Raw genomic sequence first — 23030 nt, forward strand, 5'->3', positions numbered from 1 at the left:
AACTGTAGCCAGGATTCTTATTTGCTACAGACATCCAGGCATCTGCTTGCCTGCCCTGCCCAGGTCTGTGTACCTGCAGTTTTGAAAGCACTTGCCTCCTTTGGGCTGGACAAGCAATCATAAATCACATCCAAAAACAGTGACGAAGAAACCACGTGAAATTACTCTAACACTCAAGAAGCAAGTCCAAGTCAATACCAGAATGGTAGTGCTAGGAAATGGAGCTCCTTCAAAATGTTCTTTGCATGGATAATGTTTTTTAATCACTGATCTTGTTAAAGTTCATTCAGAGAGTTTCCTTGCACATGAACAATCAGGTCAAAGGAAGTAAAAAGTAAAAATGGTAAGTGACTCTTCAATCTACTGATAAATTCAGATGATGATATGTAAGAAATGAGGGGTGTACTTATTTCCATATATGAAGGAAATACTTATAAAAATCGATATTTAAGCTTTCCGGCTGATGGCACATGTAACAGGCACAGTCAGCTGCAATTTGGAACTGCAATTTTAAAATGTCTCAATGAAAACTCTATAACTCTAGTTTAGAGACTGAATCTGGCTAACATTTGACAGATGTGTAATTTTTCACTCCCACTGAAACCAGAGAGAGGAGATCACATTCTTCTCAGTCGAAAGCACGATCCTCACATTGAAGGAATTAATGTAGAATGGTTTGGCTCTGCTAATCCTGGCACATTCTGTATTCCAAAGAGAGAGACAAGATCTGCCAGAAACTAACTCAAATAAAAAATGAGAGTCCACTTCTTTCCCTACACTCCAAATTTAGATAATACAAGTTAAACTGCATGTATACTCTTATTCCTTCTCAAAAACTTAATTAAGGTTGCTGTTGGATTTGAACTTAATTTATCTATGCCTTCCACAATTATCTCTGTATGACTGGTTTTTTAAATCTCTCTCCACAATGCAGATTCCTAGATTAACGGGTTTTACCATGTCCAAAAAAAAGAAAGAGTAAGTCAATGAGCAACATGCCTGCAAGAAACATGTCAGGGTACGTAGGAAGCAATCTTTCTCTAGAGATTAGCTGAAAAGAAATTGTTTATTAGTGGTGGCTACACAGCACATAGATTAGGGTTTGAATAAAATACACTTGCATTTGAGAATAAAACAGAAGAATTAATGTTTACTCTACTGCACAGGACTCACTGTCTGCTGTACAAATATTTGCATGCTAAGAGCTTAAGGCTCCTTGTGTGTCCTGCTCTCATGGACTTGCTCCTCTGTATTTCTTGGTGACAGAAATGCAACAAGTCGATGAATCACGACCGGTAGTGGTAACTCAGTCCCTACTGTTATGTCATCTAAGCAGCACCCCATTTTCTTTTTATAACTGCCATAGGCTACCATGTATGTCTGCTTCCTAGAATATCTCTCTGCATTTCCTGCCCAGAACACTTCTGCACCCTCCATCATAGAAAAGCACTGCCATGTACATGCAAAGCTGTATTCAAACACATACCATGTTTATATCACTTTTGGCGAGGAAATTTATTAAACAGGATGTAATATATACCCCAAAATTGTGCTTCGGGTGTCAACATAAGGGTTGAGAGCCCCACTAACAGAACCAAGTCACACATTCACTATCCTGGGGGTCACACCTGCTTTTAATGTTAATGCTGTCTTGGGTTGGACTGACCTCAAAAGGCTCCTTGGTGGTAGGCAGTGCATAGCTTTTCCAGTTCCCCAGAGACCAGCGCACCTGCAGCATTCACTGGACTGTCTGCCTTGAGGGCCTTCTCCAAGCCCTGTGGTCCAAGCATAGAGCATTCTGAGACAGTCTTAATGTCTCTGAGCTCTCTGACCACACTGTCTGACATCATCTGTGTACATCCTGAAAGTTAGAAAACAGAAAAAAAAAAAAACCAAACAGATCAGAAACTCCCTTAACAAATCAACACTATTGTTAAAAGAAAAAAAAAAAAGGTAAATTGCCAATGGGCAAATTGCAAGAAACTCTGACTCATCATTAAGCCACAATCTAAAGCGCTTTCAAGTACATACATCAGGCTGCTAGCCAGCAGGAGGAAGAGAAAGTTAAAGCTTTCGGTCCTTTAGGGAAAAATCTTGATGAGAACACCAACTTTATGGAAAAGTTGCATCAACATGGGAGACTAGCAAGTTTTCCACTTTAGTGGTGCTTGACATGACGAGACGCTGAAGCATCACTGTAGAAACAGCAGTTCTAAAGTGTGACATTCAATGTCAGGCGTAAACAATATCAGTTTTGTGGTGTATAAGTGTTTGCTAATTGGGACAATGAAAATGAAGGGCTAATGATGAACCAGGAGGATCATGGAGAACCAAGAGGAACTGTGATACAGAGGGTAACTGAAAAATTACAGGAGAATCCAGCAGGAGATGACACAGGGCATGTTTTCACAATCTCTTCCCAGTTCATGCCACAGCAGAGCAGTGAAGGCAGAATACGTCCTGTGTGTACGTAAAGTGGCATCACCTATGGCTGGCAGAACTACTTCCAACTGGCTGTTGGAGTTTCAAACTAGTTGAACAAATATGAATGCTGAATACCATCTATGCCCAGGAGACTTGCTAAGGTTATGTAACTTGACCAAACCAGTGTTAAGTATGCCAGGAATAAGAAGTTATAATATGCAATGGAGAAAACTGATAGATAACATTAGTTGCTCTGTTCAAGATCTCTGCTCTACAGTTTTGTCACTCTGCCTTTGTTACTGATGAAGAGACAGAGAGGTACCTTGTAAAAACTGATTTTTCAAGCAATTTCAGTGTTCCATGCAATCTATATATTCAGTGTATCAGCAGGCCAGTGTTCTCGTTCTCCCCGGGTGGAATTGCTGTTGCAGTGTCCTTTGGTCCGTGGCAGACCAATGCTTTTTCTGTTTGTCTTGATTTGCACTCTATCTTGGCAACAAACAATTAAGCCTGCCAAAACTTAGATAAATAACAAGGTGAAGTGCAAGGGCAGAAGTTGAGCATTTACCACCTAGTGAAATGAACTTTATTCCCTGAAGGCTGCAGGAGGAGCAGTGGTTTAGTGAGCTGCATATGGGATGGGCAGTCTGAACGGTTTTCTAATCTGAGCTCTGCTGCTGACTCATCGCATCACCTTTGGGAAATAACTGCCTTGATACACTTGTTTTTTCTTCTGTGAAGCAGTCACACTCTGTTGTAGACACTTAGTTACAGATACTAGAAGAGTTAGGAGGAGCAATTTTTTAATCAGATAAACTCTAAAACATTCATTTTGTTCACTGCTGCGGGAAGAAAGGGCCAGAAGTGATAGAAAATTTAAAAAGTAAGTTGAAGCAAGGTAATTCAGATCCTTAGTTGTCAGAGACCAGATTTATTCCAGTTGCATACTATAGCAGAGTAAGGCAAGACCTTGGCACCTACTCACCAAAGGCTGGGTGGAAGATGGTGGCCCAAATTTAAACCTAAACAGCACTGGAAGTTGCAGTTACATGTGTATCAAACTTGGAAAATCTGACCTGTGAGATTATTGTCAGCAGTGACCTGCTGCCAAGCAGCCTATTCCTATTTATTCCACTAAAGTCAACCTTGCTGACACAAGCCTTTTTAAAGGCATTCTGCTCTGTGCATGCCTGTCCTGTTACTAGGTTACTAAAGAATGAAATATCTCCGGGTTTTTTTGTAAATCCCTGTTCGTGCTTTTGGAAGTCTGGTCACACAAATCTGTTGTAGAACAGACCCATTTGCATCTTTGATTTCTATTTGCTTACCCCCAACCTTTCCCAGCTATTCCTTACATTTTGATGAACTCTTCCTGCCTCCTTTCCCAAGCCCTGCCATAAGATAAATAAAGGATTCAGACTATTTGGTTTTGACCAGTGCCAAGGTTTGCGCTCTCGGCAGCGTGCTGATCATGGCTGCAATTCCTGGCTTGCAGGGATTTGGGATCCAGTTACATTTGCTGGCGTCAAGCAGACTCTACAGACCACTGTGAAATACTGAATCTAAAAATAAAAGAGAGAAAAAGTACTAAATCAAAGTAGAGTGGGATATTAAAATCACAGGAAAACTGCAGAGGAGTTTGGAAGAGGCACGTAAGCAGACCCAGGGGAAACCAGTAACGTATTGGGGGAGTTTGGATTAAGCCGATGCGTTTGCCTTTTTTAGCTCTGTCACCCATGTGACAGGCTGGAGAGTTCAGCCTGTGGGTCCAGGTATTTCGGCGAACACAAAGAATGCCTTAGAGCCTTTTGGAAAGGGGAATCATTCTGACTGTCTCAGCTCCTCGCCTTCGCTCCCCCAAGAACTGTTAACCCCAGGTGCACTTGGTTTCTGTTTGCACACATCCTCCCGGCCAGGGGCCGTCTCAGACGCTGGATTTCTCCTTCGGATCAAAACTGCTGCTGATGGTGCCAGCGGGCTAGCTGGGTGTGGGAAGAGGTTTCAGGATCTGGTGAGTCCCAGAAGGGATTTGGGGGGAGGAATATGTTTTTTTGCAGCTTTCGCAGTGCTTTTAATTGTACAATGACATAGGGAACATTAGTGATTCTGTGAATCCAGGCTAAAGGGTCAGGATTAAATACTTGCTGGACCTGCTTCACAAGGTTCAATTAATTAGCCGGAGATCAGCTGGAAAAGCCCAAGTGCTATTTCTAAGGGGCCTTTTATGAATCTCAGGTAAGGAATTTGGTGGGAATTTCCTCATTTGCTGAGGAAAAGTCTCCTAGTCTTTGAAACCATCTTTTCCTATTTAAATATTAAACCAGCAGAAGAATAAACTTTTACCAAGTACGAAGTTGCATTTTTAAGTGCGAGATTTGTTGTGGCTGGCCTTTCCTGACCAGAACTGTTCCATTTTAGGGTTCAAACTGCCTGTGTTTGTGTTGTTTGTAAAAATTCTTCCTAGATTTAATCGAGGTCTATTTGCAGCAGACTTTATTTCTGCCTTCTTTTGATGCTTTGAAATTTAAACCACGATGACTGTGAAACTGGGGTTTAAAAGTAGATGTGTGTTTGCATAACAATGTATTACATATACACAATACTCCAGCTCCATGGCTACCCGTAACTGCAGTGATAGGGTATCTGCAGTGGTAGCTCCTTGGAAGTTTGCATATAGGTCAGAGGTTTCCAAATGATGATTGAGATTGTATGTATTACGGATTGCATTTTCCAAGTATGCCACAGTTTAGTCATGGGACTCGGGAGCATTCGTAAGAGCTGTGAAGTTCTGCTCCTTCACTCTAAACTGAAAGTCCAGCTCCCTGTACCTGAACCAGCCCTGTTCCATGTGGCTGATACTGCAATGTCTCATCTTGCCTCGTACCTCGGTTTCTTAATGCACTGCTGCAACGGTGGCTATTGCAGTGGATGAAGCAACAGGACTCAATACCTTACTTCCTTGGCCCTGTGTGTTATGCAATTTTTAGGTTTGCTTTGGTTCTCCATCTTCAGCACAGCAGCTCGTACTGTGCTTTCTAAAGAAACCTGGAAGTGATCTCCTGCCATGATAAGTAGATGTTTCAAGATCCCTGGGTGGTTTTGTTGGAGCTCCTTCTAATATGCTGAGACTAAACTTCTGTTGTCCCAACTGTGTGACCTTGAAAATACTTCACATGCTGCGTTTAGGCAGGTAAGGGTTAGGGGTTTTTTTAATAGTATAGCTAAAAGGAAATGTTACAATAACATAAAACAATTTAAGCATACCAGTCCAAATATTCTAAACCCTGTACCCCTAATTTACTTTTTTCATTTCCCTCATCAACTTTGGTAGAAGAAATTTGGACATATATATTTTAATTTACAGCAAAGAAAAAGCTAATGGAACAGAGACGGGCATTTGAAGCTGTTCCATCATGTCTCAGGCTGTGTGTTCCAGACAAAACCACCTGAAAATAAATATGCAAAATGCCTGTTACTTTTGTATATGAACGTGGTGGATTCCTTTACAGTTTTGCAGCACATCATGTTTGCAACTTAATATGTGATTAAGAGCACCTTACAGTGAGAGATCCTGAGAGTACAAAGGAACTAAACACTCTGCTCATTACCCCATGCAGCTCACCAAGTGGGTGAGCCTGATGTGGTGTAACTCAAGGCAGGGTTTGTGCGAGGACTCGGTGGTTCAGAGAAGGCCAGGGGCTAAGCAGGATCTGAGCCTTGCTCAGCTAGGCAGTGTTCCCGTACAGCAGAGGTTCACCTCCTTGCTGTACAGCCCCGCTGGGCTCCTCTGATACCTCACCCAATGATTGTTTCAGTTACAGAACAAATCCTTTGAAACCTCTCTTTAATAAAGATGAGGGAACAGGCTGCATTTCTCAGTACAAGACAAAACTGTCAAACTCAGTGACCAAAGATTGAGCTTTATGGGTTTTTTCCTAGATAGTCTAAGGTTTAATCCTTTCCAGCTATTTATTAGGAATTCATTTCAAAGAAATAACAGTTGTTTATTATCTTCTGACAGAAAAAAGTAATCACAAGCTTTTTGAAGACTGTCCATAATTGGACAGTATCTGGCAGCAGGTCAGAAGTTGCAAGAAAAGCAATATTATCCTCCTTTATCAAAGCTTATGTCAGCCAGGACATTCAGCACACAGGAAGGTCTGCAGTCCCTGCCTGACTCTTAAATTCTTCAGTTGCCTCGGAATCACAACTTCTCTTAACTCCCTCTGCCTTGTGTGTGACCCTCCCTCGGTGTGTCCGCACTCTTGTGAAATCCTTCCTCTGACCACTCAGTAAAAGCAAGTTATTACACGTGTTGTATGAAACCCCACCCTACCTTTCCTTACAACTGAAACAGAGGTCAAGACAAAAGGTAGGGGACGTGAAATAGCAATTCCTCTTTTCCAAAAGTGAGGCAGAAGCTAACCAAGTTGCTGAAGGACACACAGTTTCCATGAGTGGTGAGGGAACCCAACCAGACTCTGTGACACTCACAGGAAGCTATGAGTAATGTAGAGGAAGAGACAAGCAGGTTTTCATACCAGAAAGATCCAGCATAAATGTAGAACAGAATGATATCAAAATAAACTGATGTTTAGGAGGAGTAGGAGGAGAAAGTTCTTAAGGAAGGTCAAGAGTAGCAACGAAGATTTGTAGAAACCTGAAGTCCCAGATCTGTTTCAGCATAGTGAAGAAACCAAGTGACAGGAACATCATTTATCTACTTTCTTCATCTTATCTTCTTTCTGATGTACTTTCTAAGTAAAGAGTAAATGTGTTAAAAGTCTCACACAAAGTCTAGATTGTGTTCTGCCTTTATTGGGCCTCTGAAAGCACAGTGATCAGGGGGATGCTTTGTGGAACGTGAAAAGGTTTCTTGAGAGGTTTCACACAGATGTTTGAACTTTCAGGGCTTCAATGTTTAAATTGTCTCTCCACCATGAGAAAAGATAATGGGTGCAGTCTTGGCCCCTTGCAGGCCATGTAGAAGCCCATACTGTTAATTATGTTTGCTAGGGATTGTTAATGAACAAGTGATTCAGCCTGTAAATAAACCCAATGGATGTCCAGCAAAGGGAACTCTATCAGTCTACAAGATATCAGTAGACACATCCTTAACCAAAGAAACTAACGCACCAAATTTGAAGCACTTGCTTGAAAGGCTGGGCACAGTACAGCTTCAAAGGAATGGTTGGAAAATGCTTAACAGAGTAAAGTTTACTAGTTTTCCTTCTTGAGCAATTGATTGTTGCTATTTTATACATATGGGGGGTGAGGGGAGAATGACACAGACAGGATGGATGGGGACACACAAACACAAAAAAATCACCTTAGGGCAGAGACCCAGCATGAACATTCACAGTCCAAATACTCTGCTGGCAAACTTAATAAGCAACAGAAACCAGGATTTTATGCTTGGAAATGACAAGATGGCATAGTCATCTATACCACTGGGATTAATAGTGTGTATTATTATGTGTAGTTTTTTCAGAAAGGTTTAAAATTTAGCTTACTGCCTTTATATGCTTCATGGAAGTCCATCTGTTAGTCTGTACTTTTTCTCTAGGTTGCATGTAGCCATAAAGTTTCACGGAAGTCAGCGAGGGTTTTGTTAACAGCACTGTCTAATATAAGCCAGGTGTCTCCACAGGCATTTTCCCTATTGTCAGCAGCTGGTGCTAGCCAGCCTGGCAGTGAGAACAATTCACATGTGTGCACAGACTGCATCATGCTACACATTCTTTTGGCATTGGATGGTCATAGAAACATAAGTAACTCATGATCTGCAGCGTTGAGTAGTGTTTATTGACTTCTATACTGACCCTGCCACCTTCACCTGTGGCTGTATTTTAGGCTCACATAACCAGTACAGTGGAGTTAAAACCAGTCCTCCAAAGATCTGGGTCACAGCTCACTTTTACTGGTGTCTGAAGTCATTAACTAAGGTAACAGCAGAGTTACTTTTGCATGGTGTCCTTTATGCTTTGCTTTGTTATAAAGAATGATTGCTGGAGCAAGTTGAATGTGTTGCGTCTTGAGTATTATTGAAGCTGGAAAGCAGCCAGAACAATCAAGGAGCAAAACTTCCAGGCAGTTTTCCCTATCTACAATAAAACTCAAGTTTCTAGCAAAGTTATCTAAGGAATCCAGGCTGAGTACAACAAATGAAAAAGGAATGACACAGATAGGGCTTTGCTATAAGGAAGAAAGTTAAGCATTTTGTGATTTTGGACAAAGTGTCCTGCATGGTTGTATCACTGAATTGCTTTTATTCCTCAGAAAAACCTGAGACAATGTACTGCCACTTCAGCATCTGCATTCAGATTCTCATTCTGTGGAACCCTGGATAAATCAAAATAATCTTATGAGAGACAGATCAAAACTTATTACCCACCCTTGCCTTCGCATTTGTCCTCTAGCCAAGGACCCAAAATGCTGTGTATACTCCCACCCAACATTTTAATTAATTGGTGCCTCAGCTATGGTACAATTTGCTGAGTATCGTTACATGCTGCTTTAAGAACAAGATGATGATGCTTATTGTGTTTTGAAAGTTAGAATACATTTCACAGAGAAAACCAGATTGTGAGCAGCAAAACTGAAGCGGCTTCACTTGTGCTCCCCATTATATAAATAAGGATATCTTAGCTGTGTTTCTCGTTTCAGTGTCACCCCCATAGGGCAGAACCTCACAGAGTGTGGCTAATGCAGCTTTTAGTAAGCGGTGGCTGGGCAGCCTGCTACAGTAACAGTACAATGCACGATAGCTGGTTTCTGAGTTCTTTCTTCCCTTCATCTGGGGCATGAATATGGTTCCTTTCTCTGACTTCAGCTGCTGACTTCCAAGAAACGTTAGAAATTTAATTATTTTTGAAACCTTGGCTCACGTACCAAATATGTTTGAAATTTGGAGCAAGAGATAGACTGAACCATTACATAAGCTTCCTCTCCTTAGGAAAGCAAGCTAATCAAGATTGTTCCATAAAAAGCCCCACACCCAAATGCCTGGAAGTGCAGGTTTTTTACAAACATAGAACTCTGCCAAACGATAGCCATCAGAACCCCTTTGCCCGGTGGCCTTTTCCTTGGCAGTGATACATGCTTGCGTTTGATAATCAAGCACATATTGTTTGTCATCTGCTTTGAAGAAGGACTTTACAAGTTAATAGTATTGTTAAGTTACATTCCCAACTGCAATTCAGTGGAATCCAAACCATTACTAGATTGCCATTAATCCAGCTGTAGGAGAAAGAATAACAAAATGGAAATGTAACAAGGCTTTTTGCCCCATAATATTAAGTTGCTGTGTTTTTCCCTCTAAGCTTCAAAGCTATTCTGCATTTCATTTCAATGGCAGATACCCCATGCTTCACAATCTGAAGCAAAAAGATTGGGATGAGTATTCTGGGCATTCACAGTATGTTAGATTAATACTGTTGGCTACCTGCTCTGCATACCACGATTAGCGGTCCCTGGATGCTGACTTATTCTGGATTCTGTTCTTGTAATTGATGTGTTTGCTACCGACTTAATTTTTGAAGCCTAAATGCTATCTTCTTTATGGTTTTTGCATGTTCCCATAGTATGGATTGTGCTGTGTGCTGGAGTGCTTTGTGCTTCTTCCAGTACCTCTCCCTAGGAGGGGAACATGAAAATATTGACTGTACTTTTCCTCCTAAGCACAAAGACACTATATCACTCCTCTGGGGCAAGCCAAATGAGGGTGGTAGTGCCATAGCTTTAAATAAGAGCAGTAGCTGCATGCAAAGCCAATGGATGGACCAGCATTTTCAAGAAAATGAACTGTGTTCCCTTTGCCACAGAACTGATCCTTGCACAGAGCCCTGTTATATTTACACAGTTCTCCCACTGAAGATCTGTTTGGTCTTAATTCATTTTTAATCACACTGCACGAGAAGTTTAGTTGAGTACCTGTTCCTTTTACAATCAACTGAAAACAAGGAGATTCAGCTTGACACTCAAATCTAATACTTGCTTATTTTGATTCCAGAAGTTGTACAGAAGTCCCTGCTTAGAGAAGCCCATATCTGAGGATCCTTAGCTTGTTCTCTCCTTTGAATATTTCCAGCAAGGGATCACTCTTTTCCCCTGCCCCAAATTTGGTGAGAATCAGCCTTTGATACCCTGGAATGTATCAGGTAGCAGTGAAGTGTCTGTGTGTGTGCATGTGTGTTAAGACAGAAACCTTCTGACTTTGGAGGAGAAGGATTCCAGAATTCTGCTCTATCTTGTACTCATACTCATTTGCTGTGCAAGAAGAAAGCATAAATAGTTCCATAAAGAATGTGGACTTTTATTGAAATGGAAGAACACATCCCTTGGGTGCCAGACACTCTGGTATGTGAAATGATTGTCTGGCTAGGAAAAGAAACAAAAAATAAATAAAAGCTTTGGCAGGCCCTAGTTTTGCATGCCCCAAACACCAGGTAGACACCTGCACAAATACTGTTTGCATACAAATAAAACTGTGTACACAGAAGTCTGGAGAAAAAATCTAAAAGCCATACAACACTACAGAAGCCAAGACACAAATCTCCATCTTTTGCAGTATATCATTATTGAAGTAGTGATTACTGTAAAGTAACTGTATTAAAGGAAAAAAGTGAATAAATATTTTTGATAAATGATGACAGTCACATCCTCTGACACTGGGACTTAACTAGTGTTTTAAACTAGTTGACTGAATTTTATGCAGAGGTATTTTTACCTCCACCTGTAGGTTGGTTTTGCTTTTGTAAAATGTCTGCACACACACCTACAATCTTTTAAACCTTCCCACTGTATCCACATGGTAATTAAAGCAGGGCCACACACATCAGGAATCACCTCATAGAGATCCCTGCCAACAAACTATCTGAAACAGATGATTCTGCTTTATAATATCCATAAGATTTACAATATCCTTTTCTCTTTCTCAAAATGGGGAACCTGCAGGTGGACAATGCAGAACTTAAGCTGTTTCTAAGCAGAGGGTCAAAACATGTCAACTAGCATTGAAAGTTCTTCCAGGCCTGGCATGTTGTGTCAGAGACTGGTACAGAACCACAGCCCACTTCTCACAGTTCACATGTGCTGTACCATTTATCATCCAAGTGTGAACTGAAGTGGAGGCCAGGTTGGATGGGGCCCTGGACAACCTTGTATAGATCCAGGCCTGGTGGTTGGTGACCCTGCCTGTGGCAGGGGGGTTGGAGCTCTATCATCCTTGGGGTCCCTTCCAACCCAGACCATTCTATGATTCTGTGGAGTAAAATCACCCAAACTAAACCCATGAATTTCTTCACAAGGACAGTATTTTCTTAAGCTGAATGGAAATTAAGACTTTCCAACCACCAGGTTATTTTTTTCTTACTTTTACTTGAGTTACTTTACTTATTATCACTAACATGGGAATAATGTTATTATTTTTACTAGGAAACTAGAATTTAATCTGTTTACCGATTCCCTGGTACCTAAACCAGATGGCTAAAACTGATTATCTTTCCCCAGCTTTCATATGGAAAATTATTCAGTCTTTTTTGTTACAAAATCTGTAGTGGATTGGAAATAAACCTTGTAGATATGAAACCTAAATGACATAAAACAGCTTAGATACAGAAGCTTGAAATTTCAGCAGAGAAAGAAATGCTGCTGGCTAAAGTAAAGGCTATCTCCAGAAGAGAAAGACACCCTCCTGGAAGACTTAGATAGGCTGGAAGAGTGGACTAACAAGAACCTTATGAAGTTCAACAAGGGTAAATGTGAGGTCTTAGAGCTGGGAAACATAGTCTAGGAGTGCAGCACAGACTGGGATCCACCTGGCTGGAAAGGAGCTCTGTGGAGAGGGACCTGGGGTCCTCTGATGGACAAGAAGCTCAATATGAGCAAACAGAGTGAACACCTGGAGTTCTGCATTCAGTTTTGGTCCCCCTCAAAAGACATGGACAGGCTGGAGAGGGTCCTGAGAAGGGTCACCAGGATGATCCAAGGACTGGGAAGGCTGCTGTATGAGGAAAGGCTAGGAGAACTGGGTTTGTTCAGCCTTGAGAAAAGAAAGCTTAGAGGAGAACTCATCACCATGTTCCAGTACTTAAAGGGTGGCCACAAAGCAGATGGAGATTCCCTTTTGACAAGGAGTCACATGGAGAAGTTGAGGGGTAATGGGTGCAAGTTACTCCTGGGGAGATTCTGACTGGACTCTAGAGGAAAATTTTTCACACTGACAACAATCGGCCCTTGGAATGATCTCCCCAGGGAAGCAGTGGCTCCCCCAGTGCTGGACACTTTTAAGATTTGTCTGGACAAGGTGCTGGGCCATCTTGTCTAGACTATGCTTTTGTCTGCCTGGAGCATTTGCCAAGAAAGGTTGGACCAGGTGATCCTTGAGGTCCCTTCCAACCTGGTATTCTATGCTTCTGTGACATAAGTAAAAAGGCATTGATCTCTTGATGAATCATAGTTGGGAAGGTGAATGACTTCCCAGAAATAGAAAAGAAGAACTTCATTAAGTTTACCTGTGTGCTGAAATGACTTTGTGCTTCAGAGGAAGGCGAGGATATTGGCAGACAGTGTCTTAGTGTTTTGCAACGTTCAGTCCACACTGTCTAGACCGTGTGTGTGATTTCTGAAGAGTTCCTTTGCTACAGGATTTTGCATTTGGCTTACACACAGTCTGTTAGTTTTAATGAGAATCTGCATGGTTATATATCTGAAGTGGTAAGTGGAGCTTTGCCAGTAGTACAAAAAAAGGATTGTCCAGAAGCAGAACAATGCTACCCCGTGGCATGCAGGGAACCTATCTAATAACTGGCTACAAATAAAGGGAACTAATTTTCTGTGTGAAGACTGCATTTCTACTGCCATGTTATCTTGCCTACAGACCAGGTGGGTAACACTTCAGGGAAACATTTCATGTCCCCACAAGAGAATTGACTCTTTCTAGCCAAAGCTCACACATGCTGAGTGAGAAGCCTGGTTTGTCTTTGCCCTACACTGTTCTCAGGATTCTTGTCTACTTTCCCACATGTGAAACAAGGCAGAGGCCACAATGAAAGAATGGGCATGGTAATGATAAAAGAAAGTAAGACAGGAAGCTCTTTGCCTCCCCTCTATGCAAGGGGAAGACCTTGGAGTTGCTGCACTGCAGAACATTGATCTTCAACAGAGAAAACAGCTGGTGAAAAATTACTATACTGGTCACAGTGGTTCCACTCTTGGAGAAACTAGACATTTACCCTCTAAGTGGGAGGGCAAACTTTTATCCTGACAGACAAGTGGGCTGCCCAGCAATTGTCTTAATCTGGAGAAGAGAGACACCTGGTAATGACAGTATCTCTTTTATCTGCTACTCAGGATGCCAGCAGGAAGAAGAGGCTATGGGAACAGCTGAAATAACAGAAGGCAGGAGAAAGTCAGTGTTTCTTAAAATGAGGGAAAAGGAAGAAGAGGCAGTATGTTAGTTCAAGCCCTTCTTTTTTTTTTCATGCCATAGGAAATGCATGTGAATTTGCATTTAATACTGCAGCCTCCTCCTCACTTTTACATATGCATTGGCTTTTAACAGACATATTAATAGCCAAATCTTTTCAAATTGTGAACAGTGGAAGATAATCTATTGCAATGCATTTGCCTAAGTGCAAAGTGCCAAATGTGAGATAACAGGAATAACCCTGATTTTGCAAAATGGGGAGGGAAAAGTGGGTCAAGCTTAAGCGTGCTCATTGCTGATCTGCTGAATTGCTAAGCACCTGAAGCCAGTGAGTATCAGCAGGAATTGCAATTGCTTGTTGAGGTTCTTCTTGCCTTATTAAATCAAGTCAATACTTGCTCAATGATCAGAATCTCAGCTTCAACCTTGTGTTGGAGCTCAGGGGAGGAGACTTGCATACGGGCTTCACTCTTATAAGAAACAATAAACAGCATAAAAATGGAAGCACGAGCGATCTGTCTTGCCTGGGGATGTTATTGAAACCTGGTTACATGTAGATTCATTCTTATTTGGTGATGGCAACTCCCAATCTGAAGTCACCTGTAGCAGATGAGGAATTCCTTGGGTGTATCAGATACTTCATTTACCTTTGGGCAGATACCAAGAAAAATTACAGGTTAGTTAGCTAGTTCAAAAGGGAAAAAAATGCATTGCAATTAGAGAGCCCATTATAAGCAGGAGGCTAGTACCTGCCAAGCTGCATTCTGGGATGTTGGGATCTGTTCCCAATGCCATCAGATGACATGCAGAAGAAGATGCAGTAAGTACAAGGCTTTGATTTTGAAATTATATACATAAATATATATATATATATACACATATATTATTTTCTTTTTATCTGAGGGAAGATTGTAATCGCTATTTAATCAAAGACAATGTTTTCAAGGTGCAGGAGCAGCTCTGGTCTTCTTCAGATAGTATATTAAAGTTGCCTATACATTTATAAATCCTGTTTTGTCATGAGCAAGGGTTTCAAACTGTAGATATGGTTTTACTTTGAGCAGTATATACTATATTGCCTGCTAAATACAAAAATATATGGTTACTATCCTGAGAGAGCTAAGCATTTAATGTATGATAAATGTATGTTAGTTGTTACAGTATTGAAATGCTTTTCACTAATTTTACATAGATACTGGAGACAGCTCTTTGTTTCCACAAGGTACATAAGAGACCCTTGTGTCAGCTTTGTGTCCTGTTTAAGTGTATTCATGTCATATAGTAAAGAAATACTGTTTAGAAATATTTTGTAGGTAAGCAGATCTCAAAGCTGATGTAGCAACACTTGGGAATTTACACAATCCCTGCAGTTAGTTTACAAACAAGTGGATGTGTAGCCTAACTGGCTATTTTATTTTCCTCTACTGAGATTGACTCTCCCTCATCAAAGCTTCTGCCCCTGCACTGTAAGTAGTAGGTGATGCTTTGGGAGTGTAGGCGCATGTCGAAGAGGGGAATTTTTCTAGCAACTTTATTACTGAGAAGATACTGGTACATCTCATTACAGAAGCCGATCGTCCTACGTACTGAGATATAAATTAAAAAACCCCAACAAAAGAAAACCTGCCCCAAAACCAGATTTGATAATCATTCTTTTCTCCTAATGTAATTGAAAGAACCTGTATCTGAAAGACTAGTAAGAATACTCTAATTAATGATACACTACTCTGTTAGTATTAAATTATTGGTTTTAGATTTATACAAGAATTGAATTTTTAAGAGGAGTTCAAATCTGTCTGGAACCCAGACTACTGTAGTTGTGTGTATGTGAGTGAGTGCATGGGAAATTGCTTCCATATCACTTCTCTATCAGTAAAAGCCTTTCTCTGAGCAGATTCAAATACACAGATCTCTGAGATCACATTAGGATAGTTAAATATGTCCTACTCATATGTTTTGTTTGTCACATTGCTGAGACTTTGTACTGTACTGAAGGAAATAGTAGCTGAGGGATGTAAGAGAGCAACTAAACCTGATGCGACTTGAGCATCTATAGTGGAAAGTGGCTGCAATGTAAGGGAACTGTTTCCTCTGGCTACAAAAGTGGGGGATGATAATCGCTATCTTTTTGCAGATAGGTAGCCCTCAATTTCAAAATCAAGTTTATACTATCCTGTCTTGCTGATTAATGACATATCCCTCTGCCAGACTGAAGCTGTAAGAACTAGCTTAGCGCAGTGCTGTGAAAAACAAACCAAAACCTGATTCAATTCCACCTAACCCACCCACCTCGGTCTCCCTGCCAGCTTCCTGCATTTAATTGCTCTCTGGGATTGTGTGCGTGAGTGCCTCCCACAAAGTGCTTTCCAGCACCTTTCTGAATCTGGTTTCTTTCACAGCCTTTGCATTTGGATTCCTTCACATATTGCCAAAAGCTCGCCGTCCTTAAAGCTTTTGAGGAGTCTCAAAACCTGAAATAAATGCTTTGCTTACCTTTTTCTGGTTCTTTTCTGGATACCATTCTTACAGACACAAAGCTGAAAGAATGCCATGACAGCCTAATTTCTTTCAGGAGTAGGCAAGCGATTAATATTGGTTAAAGACCTGGTGAATCTCTGCATTTCTGACTCGCATGTGTTGCTTCTATTCAAAGTCTATTTGCTAACAAGGGCTTGTGGAAAACTTGCTCTTTCACCAAAGAATTACTGCAATTCTTGAGTGTGAGCTAACGAAGAACTGTTACAGAAACCAGAGCCAAGTTTTACGCATTTAGGTCTTAATCAGAAACTTGTGTAATATTATTTATGTAACTGTCCAGATTCCTAAAGTTGGTTGGTATACTGCTTAGGTCTAATTGGATGCCATGGTACGTAATGGGCACTCATACTCTCCTCAGGAGTATTGTAAGTGAAAGAGATTATTGACTGAAGTGTTCATCTGTGAACAAAGATACTGAAGATGAACCATAGAGTCAGTGGGACCACCATTCTTTGTAGAGTTTGGTGAAAGGAATGGTTTGTGCTTGAAGTACCGGTGCTGCCTTCATGCTAATACTTATCCAGTGTTTGCCTCCCTCCCTGTTTTCCACACCCACCACGCCTCTATATTATTAACTGTCAATTTATATGAAAAATGTCACTTATGCTACTGCACTCTGGCCCTTGGGTTATGAAAACCAAGTCCCACCTTTCTGTGTCCTGTATCTCCAAGTGTGAGTCGATGCATAGTCAATAGAGACATTTCATCATCAAAATACAGGTTTTTATTCTCTTAGTTTCAACAGCACACTAAATTCTGTGATGCTACAAGGATATGATCTCATTGATTGTCTCCAACTGTCAGTGGATTAAAGTGATTTTTCATAGCTCTTTCCAACACAGTTGCAGAAATCTTAAAGCAGTTATCCATAGCTGTTCCACGCATGTTGTGCTGGTTTTTGTTTCCTATCTGGCCTTTTTTAAAAACATACAGGTCATGTTAACAGAGCTTTGGTGGTCCCTCTTCTATACTGCAGTGGTAAGACCTGTAATATTTATGTCAGTCTTCCATTAGTGGATCAACATGTCCAGTGCAGGTTGTGCTAGAGGACTGGCAGGTGTTTCTTTAACATCGTTACATGCCTAAAGGCCAATAAACCTGACTGGAGTCATCATAAGCATAAATACTTACCTGTTCCCTGGGAGCTACTGTATATGTTGCAGTTGCTTTCTAGGCTGACATCTGTAATAACTTATCTTCACTGCTATTTTCACTTGTTCTACCTATACTAAAACTGTCATGGATATACTGCAATCACATTTTCTCTTGCAGTGTAGTATATATTGAAAGTACTTGAATGAAAAAAAAAAAAAGACTTTCTATGTATCTGGTTTGAAGTAAGCACAAAGATAATTTGAAACGTTCAGATTCTCTTGTGGTCATATAATTTAACTGCTTAAAGTCCCATAAATTATCACTTGATGAGCCTTAAGATTCTGCTCCAGTGGAATTTGTTGGGTGAAATCAAAAGCAACTGAACAAGTTAAGAATGAGATACAGCTTCTGGTCTGACTGTAGTGTTCAATACGGACAAATGCAATATTTCTTCCAAGGGGAAAAAAGAGTGCAATTGTCCACGTAAATTGTAATTGCTTTCGAACAGGAAGCAAAAGATGCTTAATCTGTTTCAGAATAAGTAGAAATTAGTCATACACAGATCAAAATCTATTCATATGCAAAGATTACTCATCTATAAACTGCAGCTGCTTTCAGATGCAGTGTTAGATTACTCGCTATACCCTTGAAAATAACTGCAAACCAGTAGAGAATGTTTATGTGTATTTCTTTCAAGTTAATTGCTTATGCAAAAATGCATCTGTTGGATGACATTGATGAAGCTCGTGATCTTCAAGTATTTCCTTGTCCTACATGGTGATTACTCAAAACTCTATCTGTTCAGAAAGAGAACTCATCAAGAATCTTTCAACAAAATGCTTTTTCATTGGAAAAAGAGATTCAAAGCCAAAAGTTTTGCATGGAAATGAACTTATTTTGGTGAAGCTTTTGTCAGGAAAGGTTTCAATGTTCTGAGACAAAGTTTCTGGTTTAGATGAGACATCCCTTCATTCCAAATTATCAAATAATGTAGGCCAACTGCTTGGAACAAAATAAGTTCCAGGATTTTGCTCCTATTCATGTATATTTATACAAAGTAAACCAGTTCCATCAGGAGAGACTGAAAGATGATGAAAACTAGCCCCCAGAGCTGGGTTTGGGTATCCACTTTGGTTATGGCAGAACCTAGCATGTAGATATGTTTGTTCTGGTTTATTGACAAGCTTCAAAAATAGCCTTGGCTTTACCCTCTAAAACTTCTTATGAGGCTCTTCCCAAAACAATTCTAGTCCATGATTAAGTAACTTCTAATCCAGAAGGAACTGTTGCACTGTTACAGGACTCAAGCTAGGAAATAGATGTGCAATCGTTCCTGTGTAAATAAGCCTGGGTTCTGCCCTTGAAGAAGGCTTATACACGTATATATAGAACTTGCAGCTCACTCTGTGAATAGGTTTATGTAGTTGACTTATTCAGTAAGCTTAAGGAGGAGAGAACTTTCTTTAAAGCAGAAGCATCCTACTTGAGCCTTCTGTATCCAACACCATAGCAACCCTCATTTTTCAAGGGTTTTCAACTAACTCTCCCTCCCCTAGCACCTCAGAATCTCAAAGACCAGATTCCTCCCTTTTCAGTGTGCTTTATGGTGGGAAAACAAATGGATCATGATTAGTTTTTCTTTCTCCCCTCATGGTCAAAAACAAAATACGGAAAAAAAATTCCAATGTGTATATTGTTTCCTGAATTCTTTTCCTATAACTTAATGACTGAATTCTATGTCTCTGACTTCATGACACTTTCTGTATCTCAATTCCTTAACCTACAGCTAGCACTCTTTATGCTAGCTATGGATATGCTCTTGGTTTTGAATAGCTAGACAGTATCTTCAGCTATCAAATTGGTACCAGTATTACAGAATTAACCTTAAAAAAAAGCATATGCTGCAACCTAAAATATCCCAAACTTCCACAACAGCAACAACAAGCCCAAGAAGAGCACATGGACTCTGTGTGTACGTCTATTTATTTGACTATCAGAGTACTCTGAACTGGGGTTGGTAATGTCGACAGTTCTCCCAAATATACAGAATGTGATTTGTCTTTGGGCTCCAGGAACTCTTGAAACTGCCTGATAACTAAGGCTTCCAGTAATGCCCCACATTCTGCTCCACCAGCTATCTGCTTAAATCAGTTAGTGATCCACCTGATGAAAGCAGCCAGCTTTCATGTAATCATGGTTTTCATGTCCTTACATACGTGGTGCCCTTATTTACATTCCTGTTTCTTGTGAGTTGCAGTGTGTACCTACTTTTACCGTAGGCTTGAGAGAGCTTCTAGGCTCTGACTGGAGTCCTCCAGTCAAACCTAAATGTTCTTCAGTTCACCTCCAGGCTGACAGGGAGAGAAAGCTGAAATGAGGCACTGTTTGCAGGAGCCGTGGGGAGCAGGGATGAGGGCTGGCCTGAGTTTTCTCTCTCCCTATGAGGGCTAGATGTATGATTCTGCTTCCCACCTAACCTCAGCTGGGAAAAATCATATCGAGTACTGCAGGAGAGAAAGAAAGGCCTGTCTGCCTTGAAGTGATGACCTAGATGCTCTGCCCCAGGAGATGTGAATAGCAGATACTCAAAGGAGATTTCCACAGACTGGGATGACTATTATGTGAGAGCTGGAGTTGCTGGATTTCCAAATGACTGGCTGGATCACAGGGCAGAATCACTGTACTCTTGGTAGAATTGTGAGAATTAACAACACTCTGCTGTCAAAGTTCAAAGGAATTGGCCAGGGACTCTAGTCTGTTCCTCAAGCCAGACCAAGATTGTATCAGGGATGAGCCATACCTCTAATGATATGTGGAAGAATTTCCCTTTGCAGAATTAAACACAGAGTTACGCGACTGGCTTCAGGACATCAGAGCTTAATGCAAACAAAAACTTGTTTGTGGCCAGAGAATTCAGGTTGTTGCCACATAGCTCTTTATTTTAAACTTCCCACTGGTAGTCTTAGTACGTTTAAAAAAAACCTGTAAGCTGTTCTCCAGAGCTGCTGGCATGTTCTATCTCAACAGAGTTCAGTTGCCCTTCCCATTAAAGATTAGGTGAGTCAAAGAGAAAGCTGCATGTCACAGGACAGCTTGGAAACAGTGGTCCTCACCTTTAGGGAACTTGCTGATTCATGATTGCTTTTGAACTTGTTACTTCTTAGACACTGACAGTTTTGGACCAAGTAACCTCTACAAAATAATGTCAGAGGGGAATTTTGAGGATCTCTGCAACTACTGCAACATGAGCTGTGTGTAATTTTCTTCCTTCTCTTCCAGGCCATAGGGAAAATGGCTGCTAGCCAAAAAAGTGCAATGTTCACAGTATTATAAAGTCATCTCACTATGCTGAGAAGTAAGTCTCAATTTTGATTATGTTTTAGACAGCAAAAGCAGACTGTTTATGCTGCAAATATGCTAGTGAAACTTCCAAGGTAGACACAGATTTTACAAATGTCTGTAATAAATGTACAAATTCTATGAGTGGTAAGAACAAAAAAACCCCAAACCCAACTTAGATCAGAAGCAATTTTTACCTGTGGAAAAGAATATGCATGTATATGCTTTTGGAAAGCATGGCCTTCTATGATGAGTTTCTCTCCTGGTTACTAAGAGTCATTTTCCCTCTTTGCTCCCCATGTCCTATAGCAAAGAAGGAAGACAAACGCATCAGTTGAAGGAGGAGAATGTTATTTGCAGGTGGGACTTTCTCTTACAGGTGTGAAATTTATTGGGCATGGACATCAGAGATACTATCCTTGTTGATATTCCAGTTACATCCAATGTTAGCAGGAATTCTGGCTTATGAATGAGTAAGCCCCTTGTATAACCCATGTTGGTGCTTCAAACAGTTGAAAGTGGTGAAAGAAGGGAAGCATGCCTGTTTCCATTTCAAGGACAGAAAACTGAGGCATCAGGAGGCTATGGACCCTTACTGACCGAAAGAGTTTCCAAATATGTTCCAAAATATTAGAACTGAGTCCTCATTACAGTAATAGCTAGGAGTCTGGTGATGTCTAGCTTACCTTTGCTTCATCCATCCTCACTGAGGCATGGAAGTGGAAGGTAAGGACAAAGAGCAAGACTTAAGATTGGAGACTGCCTCCTCTACCTTGCAGAGATGACCTCTGTGATTGTCTTTTAAGTGTGATCCACATTCCAGAGGCTTTGAACCTCTTAGTACTGCTTTGGGCATAGGTGGAACATTCTGGTGAACATGTAGTGGGTTAGCAGCCTGCAGAAGGGCAGTACGTATGGGTGCTCAGGTGGGTCATGTTACAGCTGCTCTGGAGATGGCTCAGTTGGAGCCCTTTAGACATAGTCCAAGAACATGATGTATGCAAAACACACAGCAGAGCTGACTGTTTCACCTCAGTCTTTGTCATTCAGTGTCACCACGTCCGGTGAATCCCTGGAATCATGTGAGGACTGGTATCAGCCTTGTGAGGATAGAAGAAGTTCCAGCCCCACTGTGGATTTCCACCCACCACAGGGCAGAACTCTCCTGAAAAGCTGGTTGCTTTCTTTCTGTACTGCTAGAAGCAGCAGCAACAGTAAGGCTCTGACAGGAAGCAGAACTTACTCCCTGTTAGAGAGAAGTGAATGTGGGGGTGTGAAAGAGCCCTTGAATCTAAGGTCAAGTAAACTTGAGAATGGTGGTATTATGACATACTCCATCCCCTTATCTTTGGGGGTAGCTGAGGGAGTAAAAATAAAGAAACCCCCTCAAGGGACAGAACTAATCCTTAAACAGGCTATTTCTCTTCTTTTGGTGTAATCTCAGATTTTGAAGCTACAGCTGTGGCTAACAATGGATGTGCTCTGTTACTGCCTTGCTACTTTACAATTTTTCCCAACTGATGCACTTTCACTAACAAAGTAATTATGGCATTCTTGAAAAATCTCTCTTGTGCTTAGCTTAGTCTCAGAGCCAGTAAACACTTAACATCTGCTTAAGCATATTTCAATTACTCACCTAAGTGACTTGACTAAGTAGTTTCTGGTAAAGCCACAATTGGAGCCCTTCACTGCTTTAAATCCAATGCCTTTGTAGTTGTTGCTCATTATAATCTAAAATTTGCTACAATATTGTTGTGTGTGTATATATATTATTGTGCATTTTATCTTAAAGCCACATTATTTCTTTACTAACTTCTAGTTCTATCAAGAGAATTAAATGGCATAAAGCATCACGCTTGAATATTCAAGTACTCTGGAAGGAAAAAAAAACCCCTGGAATTAATGGAGCTGGATAGTAAGAGTAACTTCAACAACCAGGAGCTATGACAGACTCTAAAGCCAAATGAGTCTGTTGGTGAACTCCTCAACGGTGTTGTGATGTGGTAGAAAGAGAAGATAACACAGAATCTATTAACGGGCTAACTTAAATTCAAAACCAGTTCTAAAAGGTAGACCTGGTAAGTCACATACAGCTCACAGCAGGGCTGCTTTTTTGTCTTCTTTTTTCTTAAAGAGGATTCTAAAGCTCTTTCTTTTCTGGCCATATTCCATGCTGGAAGGAGCAATGCTCCTCTCATGTGGCTTG

The 23030-nt window shown here is 40.8% G+C and overlaps 1 long non-coding RNA gene across 1 annotated transcript in view; it reads right to left on the bottom strand.

Annotated features, from left to right (window-relative positions):
* Nucleotides 1-1838: 1838 nt before the first annotated feature.
* LOC311196319 overlaps nt 1839-23030 on the bottom strand; it is a 32830-nt gene continuing 11638 nt past the window's right edge. The window contains exon 3 of the long non-coding RNA XR_014617571.1: nt 1839-1861. This is a non-coding gene — a long non-coding RNA (uncharacterized lncRNA). The remainder of the gene's footprint in view (nt 1862-23030) is intronic.

The sequence above is a fragment of the Gallinula chloropus genome, assembly GCF_964237585.1.
Source record: "Gallinula chloropus genome assembly, chromosome: 12".
NCBI lineage: Eukaryota > Metazoa > Chordata > Aves > Gruiformes > Rallidae > Gallinula > Gallinula chloropus.